The sequence below is a fragment of the Phyllopteryx taeniolatus genome, chromosome 10, assembly GCF_024500385.1.
Source record: "Phyllopteryx taeniolatus isolate TA_2022b chromosome 10, UOR_Ptae_1.2, whole genome shotgun sequence".
NCBI classification, from domain to species: domain Eukaryota; kingdom Metazoa; phylum Chordata; class Actinopteri; order Syngnathiformes; family Syngnathidae; genus Phyllopteryx; species Phyllopteryx taeniolatus.
Window position 1 is genome coordinate 1094042 of NC_084511.1, and position 16107 is coordinate 1110148.

The 16107-nt window shown below is 43.9% G+C and overlaps 1 long non-coding RNA gene across 1 annotated transcript; it reads right to left on the bottom strand.

The window, feature by feature from the left end:
* Positions 1 to 5373: 5373 nt before the first annotated feature.
* On the bottom strand, positions 5374 to 16018 carry LOC133484924 (uncharacterized). The gene is made up of 4 exons (XR_009790539.1): positions 15803 to 16018; positions 15531 to 15693; positions 15077 to 15386; positions 5374 to 6974 (listed from the first exon to the last, which is right to left on the bottom strand). It is a non-coding gene; the product is annotated as an uncharacterized LOC133484924 (long non-coding RNA).
* Positions 16019 to 16107: the final 89 nt, after the last annotated feature.

Here is a 16107-nt window from a genome sequence, read left to right on the forward strand (position 1 = left end):
TTTTTAATTTGTCTTTTTAAAACTGTTCTGTTAAGCTGTTTGGCCTTGCAGAATGGTGGATCTGGATGCCTTTGTGCTGGAACAGTTTTGCTGTGCAACAAGGGAGTTTGAAATACTCCCTCTGCTTATTTTTACATTTTTTTATTATTCTGATGTTTATTGAAAATGCAGCCAGAGAGAAAAGGGTTTTAAGGGACAGACAGAGTGGACAAGAGGACTAGGGGTGAAAACCACAGGAGAACAATCGTGAGACAATCTAGATATTTTAACACAAGTAACATTACAAGTCATTTGTCGATTGGGGGGGAACACCTGGTGAGGTCATGCAATAACTAACCCAGAGAACAGATAAGAGAGGACAGAAAAGGGCAGGACAGGATGTGGGAAAATGAGCAAGGCAGTGCTACTGTCGAGTGGTGCGGTGGGATTCTTTTTTAGTGTCTAAATACCTGTAAGAACCTGTGAGCTGATATGTTAGTATAACCTGTGTTGTTATTAGTGATCCCACCACAAGTAATTCAAGTCTATAGTGTTTCTATCGAACTTATTAGTGAATGAACACATATCACATGCATGTTAGTCAACTGGTATACAGAGTTGCTAAGCCAGCACATTGTGGAAGGGTGAGCCCGGCCACCCCCACCCACAAGGGGCCGGGGCCGAATCAGCAATCCCGTCCAGCAGGGGACCGAACCAGGGGGACGCCACCGACCACCCAGGATCCAGGGAGGTCCCGAGCCCGACTGAAGCGCCCCGACTAGTCCCAAGGGGAGGTGCACGACCACAGGAAGGCGGGGTAAAAAAGGGAGGGGGGTCCGTAACCCCACCCCTCCGCGGCCCGACAACCAGAGTGGGGGGAGGGGCAGGGGGTAGGGGCAGGCCACCAAGAGAAATGTTTATGACAGGCAGGACACAGCAGGTGATGCTCTTCTCTCTCTACACGAACGACTGCACCTCAACGGACCCGGCCGTCAAGAAATTTGCAGATGACACCACTGTCATCGGCCTCATCAAAGACTGTGACGAGTATGCATATCGAAAGGAAGTGGAGCGGCTGGAGCTGTTGGGCGGCCGACACAACCTGGAGCTGAACACACTCAAGACTGTAGTGATGACAGCAAGCAAGTATTAGCGAATGTTCACAAAGCAGATTTCACACTCCTGTGTCTCGAGGAGAGGGTGTGTAAGGATTATTTTAAACCAATAAAAGTGCCTCTTTAAAACAATATAACCATTGTTTCAGAGAGCCGGAAAACTGTACATCAATGGAGGCTCTCAAGCCATTGACTGTCTCTGTGAGCAAAGGGAGGAAGGAAGTGAGTTGTTTAAACTGACAAAGGTTAAACAATACAACAATTAATTTAGAGAGTTGTAAAACTGGCCAGGCCACAATATTGCCTATAGTAAAACTATTAAAATAGTACAATGAATGAGGAAGGCATCAGCACGGGGGCTTGGCAGAGGTCACGCACCCGCATTTGTCTCTGTGTTGTTCAAAACAGTATTATAAGCACTAAAAACAACATTTTCTATACATCTATCATTAATATTAAATGTATTTGATAGTACTAATAAAGGCGACACACTGGGCTGACTGGTTAGCACATCTGCCTCACAGTTCTGAGGACCGGGGTTTAAATCCCGGCCCCGCCTGTGTGGAGTTTGCATGTTCTCTCCGTGCCTGCGTGGGTTTTCTTCAGGTACTCCGGTTTCCTCCCACATCACAAAAACATGCATGGTAGGTTGATTGAAGACTCTGAATTGCCCGTAGGTGTGAATGTGGGTGCGAATGGTTGTTAGTTTATATGTGCCCTGTGATTGGATGCCGACCAGGTCAGGGTGTACCCCGCCTCCCGCCCAAAGATAGCTGGGATAGGCTCCATTACTCCCACGACCCTAGTGAGGATAAGCGGTACAAAAAAATTGATGGATGGATGGAGTACTGATAAAAGTAGTGGTCTGTACAACGCGAAGAGGGGGGACAGGAGAAAGAGAGAGGGAGGGTATTTTAAAGCGTAGCAAAACTTCTTTCCAACATTAAAAGTATTGAATAGTAGTATTCCACCCAGTCTTAGAGTTGCCAGAAGAGAAGTGATGGGCACGGCAGTTTTTTTGGGTGTACTGAATCACTAGAATCAGTTTGTTCACAGAATCGTTCAGTTCTTTTTTATTGAATCATTAAAGTGTTTCCTCATTCAGTTGATTCAGCCATGAGGTTCAAATTCACTCAACACGTTCACCAAAAGACTATGCATTGTTGTTGTCACGTATTGTAAACAAGGAAAGGTGGGGAGAAAAAAAATTAAAATTAACTATCTCTCTCTCAGCAAGCTCTCGAACACCCGGCTTCAGTTGTGACTTGTGAACATCCGCATATATCCATCCATGTTCCCCCACATCTTTGAATATCTTGAGCGTTATCCAGTATGTTGAATGTATTATTATTATTATTAGTATTATGAAGCAAAGAACTTTAATAATTGGATCGGAGACACAGAGGGGATGATATTTATGTGTTCATATATACATGTATTATTAATTTGCATTTATTTTAAATTTGTGCTGGTTTTTATGTGCTTGCCTGACTCAACATTGGCCGTTCATTAGCTAGGAGAAACGGATGCTAGTGAAAGCTATCCCCGTGAGGACGAACGGTTAAAATCACTCATGAGTTTGTTCACTGCATAATATGCCGTTCCTTGCGCGAACAAATCACTCATCGTACTAGTTCGCAGTGAACCTCTGCCTCAGTCACTCCTGGCATGACAGTTCACTGCATACGTACTAGTACGTCTCTCCTTGGCGGATAGCGAACAAATGCATTCAACAAAAAAAATCACTCGTGGCTGACAGTACATTCAGTTCACTTTCAGTTCATCAGTTCATTCAGTACACTTCACTCCCTCCCCCGCTTGCACGGTGCTGCCTGACCTGGCTGCTCATTGGTCATTCACCGGAAATTCAGAATGAGTGACAGTATGCTGCAGTTCTCCTTTGGTGCACCTGAGCTCAACTGAAAAAAAAATCCCACTGTTGTGAATCACTTCCCTGTTTATGTAAAATATTTATATGCACAATTACCGTATATTCAATTAATATTATGTATTCCCTTGTAGGCCTGATCAACCTCAAACACGCATGTCTGTTAAAACATCAAAAAGTGTATGTGTAAATGTGTGGCTCTTAAATGAGTTTTGTTGCTCTGAAATGCAAATAATACAACATAAGAAAGCAACGCTCGACAAACAAGTTTTAATATAACAGCATAATTTAATAGCAAATCAGTATTACAGTGATAATACTAAACAATACCAATTGTAGTACACAGAGAGAATAATATGTACTGTATGTGTGACGCATCTTCAAACAACAGAAGATTAACAAAGCGGCAGGCCCAGACCATGTGTCCCCATCCTGCCTCAAAGTCTGCGCGGACCAGCTCGCTCCAGTCTTCACTCAGATCTTCAATAGATCTCTGGAACTGTGCGAAGTTCCATCCTGTTTCAAACGCTCCACCATCATTCCAGTCCCCAAGAAACCTGCAATCCCGGGTCTGAATGACTACAGGCCTGTCGCTTTGACATCTGTGGTCATGAAGTCCTTTGAACGTCTCATGCTGGACCACCTCAAGAGTGTCACAGGTCCCCTGCTGGACCCCCTGCAGTTTGCCTACCAAGCGAACAGGTCTGCGGATGATGCAGTCAACATGGGACTGCACTTCATCCTAGAACACCTCGACAGTGCAGGGACCTACTCGAGGATCCTGTTCGTGGACTTCAGCTCAGCGTTCAACACCATCATCCCTGAACTCCTTTCATCCAAGCTTCTCCAGCTCAGCGTCTCACCTGCCATCTGCCAGTGGATTTACAGCTTTCTGACGGGCAGGACACAGCAGGTCAGGCTGGGGGAGGCCACCTCATCCACACGCAGCATCAGCACTGGGGCGCCCCAAGGTTGTGTCCTCTCTCCGCTGCTCTTCTCTCTCTACACGAACGACTGCACCTCAGCGAACCCGACTGTCAAACTCCTGAAGTTTGCAGATGACACCGCTGTCATCGGCCTCATCAAGGACGGTGACGAGTCTGCATATCGACAGGAAGCGGAGCGGCTGGAGCTGTGGTCCGGCTGACACAACCTGGAGCTGAACACGCTCAAGACTGTAGAGATGATCGTGGACTTCAGGAGGCATCCTTCGCCACAGCTGCCCCTCACGTTGTCCAGCTGCCTTGTGTCAACCGTCGAGACCTTCAAGTTCCTGGGAATTACAATCTCTCAGGAACTGAAGTGGGCGACTAACATCAACTCCGTCCTCAAAAAGGCCCAGCAGAGGATGTACTTCCTGCGGCTTCTGAGAAAGCACGGCCTGCCACCGGAGCTGCTGAGACAGTTCTACACAGCGGTCATCGAATCAGTCCTGTGTTCTTCCATCACAGTCTGGTTTGGTGCTGCTACAAAAAAGGACAAACTCCGACTGCAACGGACAATCAAAACTGCTGAAAGGATTGTCGGTACCCCCCCTACCCACCATTGAGGACTTGCACGCTGCCAGAACTAAGACAAGGGCGTGCAAAATCCTCTCGGACCCTCCGCACCCCGGTCACCAGCTCTTCCAGCTCCTTCCCTCAGGTAGGCGCTACCGATCAATGCAAACTAGAACTAGTAGACATTCCAACAGCTTCTTCCCTCTTGCGATCAACTTCTTAAACACCTAACCTATAATTCCATTACAACAAGCTGGCAATTTATTGACTTGAGTTCGTTGTCACATTTCTGTGGGGCCAATTATGTATTACTCGTGCACTCACTGTAATTGTCTCGCCATGCTGCACTATTTGCATATACTGGCCACTCATGCCAGAGTAGCATCTGCGCCATTTGCACACTGATTGAGGAGTATCTGTAACATTTGCACAACCAACATTGTCCCAGATTATCGCACTACTCGTCACTTTAAACCGCATACAATCCTTGAAGTCTCAGCGCCCTTTGCACAATGGTCATTGCACCGGACTATTGCAATATTAGTCATTCGAACTGCTCTAAGTGCTAGAGGACTCTGCATCTTTTTGCACAATTGTTTTTTGTCAATGTCTTTATGTCTCCAAAGTGTTCTGTAAATAGACTGTCTGTTGTACTAGAGCGGCTCCAACTACCGGAGACAAATTCCTTGTGTGTTTTGGACATACTTGGCAAATAAAGATGATTCTGATTCTGAAATATAAACTACTCTTTTCAAATAAATCTCCCTGCTGCTGCCGCTTGAGCTTACCTTGCAGTGGTGAATCTATCTCGCATGCCGGTCTCCTCTCCTCTCATAACTTTATGTATACTCTCTTAAGATTATGGAGTATGTGTGCTTGTTTTCATGTGCTTGACTGACTCAACATTAGCTGTTAGCTTGAAGAAACGGCTGCCAGTGAAAGCTATGCTCGCGAGGACATCAGGACGAATGGTTAAAATCACTGAATGCGATCAATGCGTAGTATGTCTGTCAGGATTCAGGTTGTAAATTGGACCCAGATGCAGAGAGGACAGGGAGGTGCGTTTGTGAATAACGGTTTATTGCAGCTTGGAAGTGAACAAAGGAACTCCGAGAACTAAATCCGGGATTGGCAGGGTTCCAACGAGGGCAGGGTAGGAGTCCGTGTTGTCGGTAGGCCGCAAGGGGTGAGCACAGAACACAAAATCAATCTATATACTGATGATATTCTTCTTTAGTTACAGGAACCCAAGTATTCTCTTCAGGCAGTCTCAACCTCATTAAATCATTTTCACAAATATCAAACTACTCTATCAACTGACAAAATCAACAATACTCCCAATAAAAGCAAACTCATGGACTCCTGCAGATCAAATCCCAGATTACCCTATTCCTTTTTGAAACATTAAGTATTTAATATTAATTAATTAATATTTTATCAAAACTCACAGAGCTAACCAATCTAAATTACACGCCACTTTTGGAAAAAAATCTCAGCTGATTTAAAACTAGAGGCTGGAATAACTTGCCTATATCACTACTGGGAAAAATAGCTACAATAAAAATGAAAACCTTACCTCAAATCAATTTATTTTCAATGATTCAATTTAAGCCCACATTTAAATGGTTTCCATCCTTAGATTCTGCTGTAATAATTTGTTATTAAAAAAAATAAGAAAAATATAATTAGTCCCAGGGTCGGTGCTCCGGGTCTGGGTGGGGCAGCCCTCTTCGTCGGCGGTTGTCCGACCTGATGAGCCCGACCCTTTTAATGCACCACACCACTCGGGGGGGGGGGGGCATTAATACATGGGATAGGGCCCCGACTGCCAGTTGGGGCCCTGGCAGTCCCTCAGTGTGAGACGTGTCCCGTCCACCAGGCTGCACTTGGGTGGACCCCAGGGCCCAATCCCGCCCCTCGATTGATTGGGTGGGGTCTTCAGCCTCCGTGGTGAGGGCACAGCAATTACAGGAAACTTCTGTCAGTCTATGTGCATGTAAAACGGTGTCAATTCACTTGCATGTATCCGCAGGCACACACCCCTGGGACTCTTTCACTGAGTGTGGGGCCACTCACTTATTACGACAAATAACTCATGAATATGCGAATTGCTTGTGTATCCCCTCACTCATAGTCTCGTCTGATAGACTTATAATTTACATAGTCAATCCCACCACACTTAAATTGTACACCATGACCCTTGTCCTGCATGCTTCTTCTCCTGTCCTTGTCTTGTTCTATCTTGTCCAGTCACTCATATTTAATTTTTCATTGTTGTAGATAATGTAACGACTTACTTTTCTCTTCTTGTTTAGTGCTTTGTCTTTTGTCTTCGTTTCTCTCTCCCCTCTAGAAACTTTGTTCTGTTTGACTGATTCTCAATAAACTTCAATTATAATACTAAGAAACCACAGTGGAAGCTTAAAAACTCCACTGTGACACTGTAAAACTGTTCCAGCATAAAAGGGATACAGATCTTCCATTCCGCTTGACCTAACAGCAGAAGAGGACAAAAAAAAGAAAGAAATAACGGTGATATTGTTTAAAAGAGGCACCTTTGTTGGTTTAAAATAACACCCACTTACCCTCTCCTAGAGATACAGGAGCGTGGAATCTGTTTTGTGAACGTTCACTAACGCCTGCTTGCTGTCAACCCCTCCTACTTGAGTGATCAACTACCCTGTAATACCCAGGTACCATTGTGCCATAGTGAAGTCACGTGATCAAAACAAACCCCCCTAAAGGTCAAAGGTCAAAGCCATAAACCTGTGAGCATCATAAATAGGGTTGGGCATCAAACCGATTGGAACCGGGACTAATATTGCGGTTCTCCCGGAATCGTTCAAATTTTAAAAATTTAGTTTCCCAGTTGCCCTGCGATTGGCTGGTGACCAGTTCAGGGTGTACCTCGTCTCTCACCCGAAGACAGCTGGGATAGGCTCCAGCACGTCCGCGACCCTAGTGAGGAAAAGCAGTGAAGAAATGGATGGATGGATGGATGTTTCCCAGTTTCGATGCCTACAGTCCGCCAACCCCAAAGAAGAAAGTGTCGAAAACAAATGAAGAACGCGCACAAAGACATGCTTGTGCCCAATGGTTATGTTATGTCGACCGACACACAGCTCCAAGCGTATTGGAGAACACCGTTGCCAGTCTTGAAGCCTGGTCGCCCTCAAGCAACAGCGTCAAGCACAGCGTTCTCATGGGGCTTTTCCATGTCATGGGATGTAATCCAGGCACTGAAGGCTTTAATTAAGCAGAGCTATTTTCATGGCAGAAACATATAGAGATGTGTAGGCATATGTTAGAAATGTAAACGTATTCGAGTGACAGTAAGAGTGGCGTGGGGTGTATTTTCAGCGATTTCAGCTGACATTCCCACAGTATCTGAAAGCTGAGAGAATGTCTCACTTTGTCGCCATTTTGTAGCCGGATTTCATATACTTGGCAATTATTTTTTTTATTGATTGAAATTTGGCATGTTTGTTCAAAACGCATCTTTGCAGTTTGTCAAATTTACGCCATTTTTATGTTCATGTTACAGGGATTTTAAGGCATCCCGATATAAAACAACTATCTTTTAGAATTTTCTCTGACGTAATCCTTTGAATAAGCAATTTGAAGCAACCATAATTATTTTTAAACATACAGAACTCCCCGTAAAGGACTGTTGTATTCAGATAACTCAAATGATCATGCTGTCAATTGCACTCTTCAAGGGCTGGCAGTAAGCCAGTTTGTGACACGCTATGGTAGTTGTGGATTGTTACCTACTGAGGAAAAAGAAAAACTGTATAAACCAAGACTTGACTACTGCTGCCACTAATGAGTGTCTATTTTGGGTTCCCTGGCATTAAGATGTCCATTTATCTTGGCTATGATATCCCATACATTTTGATTAATACGATGATAAAAGTAGTACATTGTTCCCGAAAAGGTCGTTTCTTAAATTAAGGGTATTTTTTTATATTTACAAAAAAACTAATCATATTATTCACTGTTATGATTATAGTACAAACCAACCAAGCTTATTCTCAGTGTTATCTTTCACGTATAATTATAACTCTCAGCATTGTTGCTATTCAAGTAAAAAGTAAAATCCAAAATTTCTAAAATTCCTCTCTCAATGGGGACCTGGGTTTCTTCATTTCAAAAACTTGCATGTTAGCTGACTTAAAGACTAAATTGTCCATAGCTGTGAATGTGACTGTGAATGTTGTTTGGTTATACACTGCTCACAAAAAGTTACGGATATTCTGCCTTCAGGTGACATTTCCGGATGAACCTTAATGCACTGTAGACCATGAAGGTGAACTTAATTTGACCTACTTGTGATGTTTGCATGCAGGATACATGGATAGGACTATATTAACAAATGCTAAAGGCACTGTGGCCTCTAGTGGGTAAAAATTTGGTAAAGATTCACATTAAATATGCAGTAATTATATTATAACCCAAATTCCAATGAAGTTGGGATGTTGTGTTAAACAAATAAAAACAGAATACAATGATTTACAAATCATGTTCAACCTATATTTAATTGAATACACTACAAAGACAAGATATTTCATGTTCAAACTGATAAACTTGATTGTTTTTAGCAAATAATCAATTTAGAAATTTTATGGCTGCAACATGTTTCAAAAAAGACTGGTTAAAGTTGAGGAATGCTCATCAAACACCTGTTTGGAACATCCCACAGGTGAACAGGCTAATTGGGAACAGGTGGGTGCCATGATTGGGTAGAAAAGGAGCTTCCCCGAATTGCTCAGTCATTCACAAGCAAAGATGGGGCGAGGTTCACCTCTTTGTTAACAAGTGCGTGAGGAAATAGTCGAATAGTTTCAGGACAATGTTCCTCAACGTACAATTGCAAGGAATTTAGGGATTTTATCATCTACGGTCCATAATATCATCAAAAGGTTCAGACAATCTGGAGAAATCACTGCATGTAAGCAGCAAGGCCGAAAACCAACATTGAATGCTCAGGCGGCATCCATCCATCCATTCTCTGAGCCGCTTCTCCTCACGAGGGTCCCGGGCGTGCTGGAGCCTATCCCAGCTATCATCGGGCAGGAGGCGGGGTACACCTTGAACTGGTTGCCAGCCAATCGCAGGGGACATACAAACAAACAACCATTCGCACTCACATTCACACCTACGGGCAATTTAGAGTCAACCTACCATGCATGCTTTTGGGATGTGGGAGGAAACCGGAGTCCCCGGAGAAAACTCACACAGGCACGGGGAGAACATGCAAACTCCACACAGGCGGGGCCAGGGATTGAACCCCAGTCCTCAGAACTGTGAGGCAGACGCTCTAACCAGTCGCCCACCGTGCCGCTCTCAGGCGGCACTTCATCAAAAACTGACATCAATGTGTAAAGGATATCACCACAAGGGCTCAGGATCACTTTAGAAAACCAATGTCAGTAAATACAGTTTGGCGCTACATCCGTAAGTCCAACTTCAAACTCTACTATGCAAAGCAAAAGCCATTTATCAACAACACCCAGAAACACCGCCGGCTTCTCTGGGCCCGAGCTCATCTAAAATGGACTGATGCAAAGTGGAAAAGAGTTCTGTGGTCCGACGAGTCCACATTTTAAATTGTGATCGTCGTGTCCTCTGGGCCAAAGAGGAAAAGAACCATCCGGACTGTTATCGACCCAAAGTTCAAAAGCCAGCATCTGTGATGGTATGGGGCTGTGTTAGTGCCATTGGTATGGGTAACTTACACATCTGTGAAGGCACCATTAATGCTGAAAGGTACATACAGGTTTTGAAGAAACATATGCTGCCATCCAAGCAACGTCTTTTTCATGGACGCCCCAGCTTATTTCAGCAAGACAATGCCAAACCACATTCTGCATGTGTTACAACAGCGTGGCTTCAGAGTGTGTAAAAGAGTGTGGGTACTAGACTGGCCTGCCTGCAGTCCAGACCTGTCTCACATTGAAAATGTGTGGCGCATTATGAAGCGTAAAATATGACAACGGAGACCCCTGACTGTTGAACAGCTGAAGCTGTACATCAAGCAAGAATTGGAAAGAATCCCACCAACAAAGCTTCGACAATTAGTGTCCTCAGTTCCCAAACGTTTATTGAATGTTGTTAAAAAAAAAGTTGATCTAACACAGTGGTAAACATGACCCTGTCCCAGCTTTTTTGGAACGTGTTGCAGCCATAAAATTCTAAGTTAATGATTATTTGCTAAAAACAAAAAGTTTATCAGTTTGAACATTCAATATCTTGTCTTTGTAATGTATTCAATTACATATAGGTTGAACATGATTTGCAAATCATGGGATTGGAATTGGGATTGTAAAACAAATCATTACTATTAACTCTTAATTTCATGTCAAAATGTTAAAATTTTAAGGAAATGAAAATGAATAAATTGACATTAATATAAACAATTAATTAAGTAAGCCGAGAGAATCCATGGGAAATAGTTTGAAATCAGCGTTCCTGCCCAGAGCATTATAGCGATGCACCCAGCTACTGATGATAGCAAAATGGATGTAAACAAATGCCGCTATCAAGTACAAAATGGGGCAAAGAGGCTTCGTAAAGGGAGTTTTGCAATGGAACACATTGTCCAGGACTGAATCATCCACACTAGTCCGAATGGTAAAGCTCTGATTTTCGATCAGAGACTTATCAAACTGTGATTGTTATGCTGGCTGAGTTGAGCACGCAAACAAAAAACAGTACAACATCCATCCATCCATCCATTTTCTGAGCCGCTTCTCCTCACTAGGGTCGCGGGCGTGCTGGAGCCTATCCCAGCTGTCATCGGGCAGGAGGCGGGGTACACCCTGAACTGGTTGCCAGCCAATCGCAGGGCACATAGAAAAAAACAACCATTCGCACTCACAGTCATGCCTACGGGCAATTTAGAGTCTCCAATTAATGCATGTTTTTGGGATGTGGGAGGAAACCGGAGTGCCCGGAGAAAACCCACGCAGGCACGGGGAGAACATGCAAACTCCACACAGGCGGGGCCAGGGATTGAACCTGGGTCCTCAGAACTGTGAGGCTGACGCTCTAACCAGTCGGTCACCGTGCCGCACAGTACAACATAAATCAACAATAAATGTGACAGCTAAATAAGGTATACATTCTAAGAACCACTGTTAACATACACAGAAATGTAAACGAAATTTAACGTAACCATAAGGATGTTAATTATTGCAAAAAAATAATAAAATAAAATCCGCATTGCAGTCCGTGTATTCTCAGAAATCAGTCTTCTACTGTATTTCTTTTTTTTGTTCACTCTATTTACCAATCAATCATCACACAGCTAGCATCTATTCGACATGAAACTACATTCTTCTGCTTGTCCTTTTGTTCTCCTCTTTTTGATGTAATATTTTAACTTAGTGCCGCCGAATGTTCCAACTGAGATACCCCACTTGGATTAAATTGTACCTTTATAGCGAGATGACAAACTTGTGTTCCTATTTTTTTAAATTAAAGCCTTATGTTTTTATACTCACAAGAAATGCCAAGTTTAAACTGAAATCTCTTTATATTTGTGCTTGAAATCGCCACACTAGAAATTTTTGTAGACAAGATAATGCAGTTTCCTGCTATATGCATAATTTGAATTTAAGAAAAATACTGTTGATTATCTAAAAGAGGAGACCAATTGGTTGTTCATTATTAAGTGAAATGTCTCATTTTCTCTTTTGTATTCACAATTGCTCTTTATTAAGCAAAAATATATTTTATCCTTATACTTGAGGCGAGAAGCGGGGTACACCCGTACTGGTCACCCGCCAATCGCAGAGCACATTCGTACTCACATTCACGCCTACGGGAAATTTAGAGTCTTCAATCAACCTAGCATGCATGTTTTTGGGATGTGGTAGGAAACCGGAGAGCCCGGAGAAAACCCACGCTGGCACGGGGAGAACATGCAAACGCCACACAGGCAGGGCTGGGATTTGAACCCCGGTTCTCAGAACTGTGAGGGAGATGTGCTAACCAGTCGTCCACCGTGTCACCAGTGTATAATATCCATCCATTGTCAACAGCGGTTATCCTGGTTAGGGTCGCTGGAGCCAATAGAGTTCCTCATGCCTTTCTGTGACTCTTCCAGTCCAGAAGTGGGTTGTAAATGCACTACATGTACTCCGTTAGATTTACTTGGGTAACCTTTGGGACAAATTGTACTTTCATACATACATTTTACTCATACTTGATATACCTGTATATGGCATCTTATTCAAATGAGAGAATCATTATGGATATAGTGTACATTTTCATAGAAATCTGCTCTGGGTGTACCCAAGTCCCACACCCATTGGAATTTCTGTGTTTTTCTATTGAGCATGATCAAGCTTATTACTCGTGACATGCTCACAGTTACAGCACTAATGTATGTGCAACAGGTGGGTAGATAATGAAGTGTGACTGTGACAGCCTGGAATCCATATTTACACTTGAGGTTCAAATAACATCTGTAAAATTGCTTCTGTAATATATGTTACGAGAGCAGGCTCAAGGCTGAAACTGTTTTGACCTCCTAAATTAATGTAAATGTTTACAAGCTGTCACTGATGGTGTAATGGTACACTCGCCTGAATTTGGTGCGGGCAGGGTTCAGTTCCCATTCAGTGATGGTGTGAATGTGAGTGCGGATGGTTGTCCGTGTCTATATGTGACCTGCGACAGACTGGCGACCAGTTCAGGGTGCAGTCCGCCTTTCGCCCGAAGTCAGCTGGGATAGGCTCCAGCGCCCCACGACCCTAACCAGGATAAGCGGTGTTGAAAATGGATGGATGGATGGATGTTTACAAGCTCAGTCTTTAATAGTGGAAATAATAATATTCTACCTACTAAGTTGCAAGCATTTTAACTTGGTTGTTGTCTCCTTAGTGAGGCAGGATAAAAGGACTTGGGATAGGTACTATAATAGAATAATACAGAGATTCTCAAACTGTGTGGTATGAAGTGGAATAGGGACACATGGCCAATTATGTAACATGTAACACAAGAACTATCCATCCATCCATCGATTTTCTGTACCGCTTAATCCTCACTAGGGTCGCGGGCGCGCTGGAGCCTATCCCAGCTATCTTCGGGCGAGAGCCGGGGTACGCACTGAACTGGTCACCAGCCAGTCGCAGGGCACATAGAAAAAAACAACCATTTGCACACACATTCACAGCAGTGTTCGCAAAGAGTGCACAAAAATACGAACTATTATCCCCACAAAGTGTGAGTAACATATTTTTGTTTGACAAATGTGAGTAAGTGTTGTGTGTGTAGCGTGAGTAGCAGTCGGTAAAAGATCCAAAGTGGAATGGAATATCGCCAAATCCACATCTTCAACTTCTTTGGAGTTCAGGTGTGTACCAGGTAGCTGATTAGGTGAAAGATCCTGCCTTGGTTCAAAGAAGAGCCAGCTGTTAAAATCCCGCAGGAAACAGCAGAGCCTCCATAAAGCACAAAACGGCCTTTACCGACGACGGGATCATGAAAGCGCTACGACCAAGGTGGCAGGATTATTCAGTAAATAAGAGTGATTGACACATCTGTGTGAATCAGCCTTTTCTGGCCTGAATGTCATCAAATCTAAATGTAGAACCTGACTGACTGGAAGTTTTAGTGTTTGAAAATGGTCAAAATGCAGCATGCATACATAGTATACTTAGTTAATATTATTGAAGTTTATACAGTAATGTTTTTTTCTGAAGGATTAAAATGCACATATACTCATAAAATAACTCAGAAAAGAGAGTTGTTGTATTTTTTTTTTAACAATGAATGGATGGACAAGTACTTTTCTATCCTTCCGAAGGCCTGCTCAAAACCATTGCATCTCATATGTTGCAAGACTGTGTCTCCAATAGAAAGCGTGACCGTCAACGTTAAGCAGCACTTCCGAATGAAACACAAATCCTTCAACCATCCACTGAACCTACGCCTACCAGGGTGGATGCTTCAGTAACATGCTTTCTAGTATTGACCATGATTTGGTCTTTTTCATTCTTCTTTGGAGACATTACACGACTTACTTCCGTGAGGGAAGACTTGCTATGCACTGGGGAGTACAGTACTTTCTGGATGTTTTTCTGCCAGCTTTCACAAATCAAAAAAGTTTTTTCACGGAGTTACTCAGGGGTGGAGCGACTGCACTCTGTAGCACATGGGAGAGGATGAGAAGACAATGCCACAGAGGAAAGCATGCCGGAGTGCAGGTTAAGCTCCAAAAGTGTGGCTTTCGAATGCCTCTTCTGTCAAATCACCTTGCAAATCTACGCTTTCTACCGAACAAAATGGACAAGCTTTATCTCCTCACAAGGACCAGTAAAGACTTTGCTGGTTCTGCTGCCCTCTGCTTTACGGAGAACTGGCAAGCATCCCCAATGGTGCCGTACTGCTGCCCGGCTTTCAACTACACCTAGCAGAACGCGACACAGAGCTATCAGGGAAAATAAAGATGGCAGAATATGCATCCACATCAATGAAAAATGGTGTACTGATGGCACAGAGCTTAACACACACTGCAGCCCGGACTTAGAGTCGCTGTTTTTTAACTGTGAGTCATTCTACATGCCACAAGTTTGCTTCATACTCACCGGTGTTTAAAATTTCCCCCCAGGCCAACATGAACACCACACTTGATGGCACAGGGACCTATGCAAGGATCCTGTTTGTAGACTACAGCTCTGTGTTCAACACCATCATCACTGAGCTCCTCTCCTCCAAGGTTCTCCACCATCTCATCCACATGCACCATCAGCACCGGGGCCCCCCAAGGATATGTCCTCTCTCCGCTGCTCTTCTCTCTCTACACGAACGACTGCACTTCAGCACACTTGGCTGTCAAACTCCTGAAGTTTGTAGAAGGCACTACAGTCATCGGCCCCATTAAAGACGCTGATGAGTCTGCGTATTGAAAATAAGTGGAGGGGCTTGAGCTTTCATGTGCCCCACACAAGCTGGAGCTGAACACACTCAAGAAAGTAGAGATGATCGTGGACTTCAGGAAACATCCTTCACCACAGCTGCCCCTCACGCTGTGCATCTTACCTGTGTCAACCAGGAAGACCTTCAAGTTCCTGGGAATTGCAGTTTCTCAGGATCTGAAGTGGGAGACCAACATCAACTCCATCCTCAAAAAGGCCCAGCAGAGGAGGTACTTCCTGCGAGTTCTGAGGAAGTACGGCCTGCCAAAGGATCTGTTGAGGAAGTTCTACAGAGAGGTCATTGAATCGGTTCGATGTTCATCCTTCACAGTCTGGTTTGGTGCTGCCACAAAGAAGGACAAAATCAAACTGCAATGGACAGTCAAGGCTACCTACCCACTCTTGAGGACTTGTACACTGCCTGGCCTAAAACAAGGGCGTGCAAAATCCTCTTGGAGTCTCCGCATCCTTGTCACCACCCATTCCAGCTCCTTCCTTCAGTTAGGCGCGATTGAACAAGGCAAAATAAAAGCAGCAAACATTCCAACAGCTTCTTCCCTCTTGCCATTAATGCCGAGAAGGACATCCGGAGATGTACCTCATCCATGAGCAATGGCTGGTCCGATGAGGAGGCAGTGGTTCCAATAGACAATCCTACCAAATTTTGCTGTTGTAATGCGGGCTGTCCACAAGTTTCGATT